At 35.0% G+C, this 443-nt stretch overlaps 1 protein-coding gene across 1 annotated transcript in view; it reads right to left on the bottom strand.

Moving 5' to 3' along the window:
• LOC119587727 (carbonic anhydrase-related protein 10-like) overlaps positions 1–437 on the bottom strand; it is a gene marked incomplete in the record, with an annotated part of 109,413 nt that extends 108,976 nt beyond the window's left edge. The window contains 1 exon segment of the mRNA XM_037936414.1: positions 1–437.
• Positions 438–443: the final 6 nt, after the last annotated feature.

Genomic DNA, 443 nt, shown 5'->3' with positions numbered 1-443 from the left:
GACGATGAAATCCAAACTGAGAGAAATATATAAATTTCACAGTACATTCATCATAGTTCCTAAACCTTGCCCTCGCTGTGTAATCTTCAGTCTTTTTTTTTTTCTCTCTCTCTCTAAAATCTCTACACTTACTCTTTCAGAAACTTACTCCCTATAACTTCCGAAAAACTTCAAAAAACATCCTCGAACGCTGTAGCTCCTTTTTTTCTTTCTTTTTTTACTTTTGCAAATACACACATAAAGTTTTAATCCGAGATATCTTAGTCTCAGTCGAGTCCTATAAAGTTGTAGGTGCTCGCTAAAGGGTAAAGTTTACAGAATATGTACCTTATTATATGGCTGGCTGCTCTGTACATGTCTCTCTTTTACCACTCTTTCTAGCTGATATGAAGGGTTTGGGGTTCTATAACATGTACATAGATAACATGTACATATATTTCAGG

This window comes from Penaeus monodon, chromosome 23, assembly GCF_015228065.2.
Source record: "Penaeus monodon isolate SGIC_2016 chromosome 23, NSTDA_Pmon_1, whole genome shotgun sequence".
In the NCBI taxonomy this organism is placed as follows: Eukaryota; Metazoa; Arthropoda; class Malacostraca; order Decapoda; family Penaeidae; genus Penaeus; species Penaeus monodon.
This window is presented reverse-complemented; position numbering and strand designations above follow the sequence as displayed.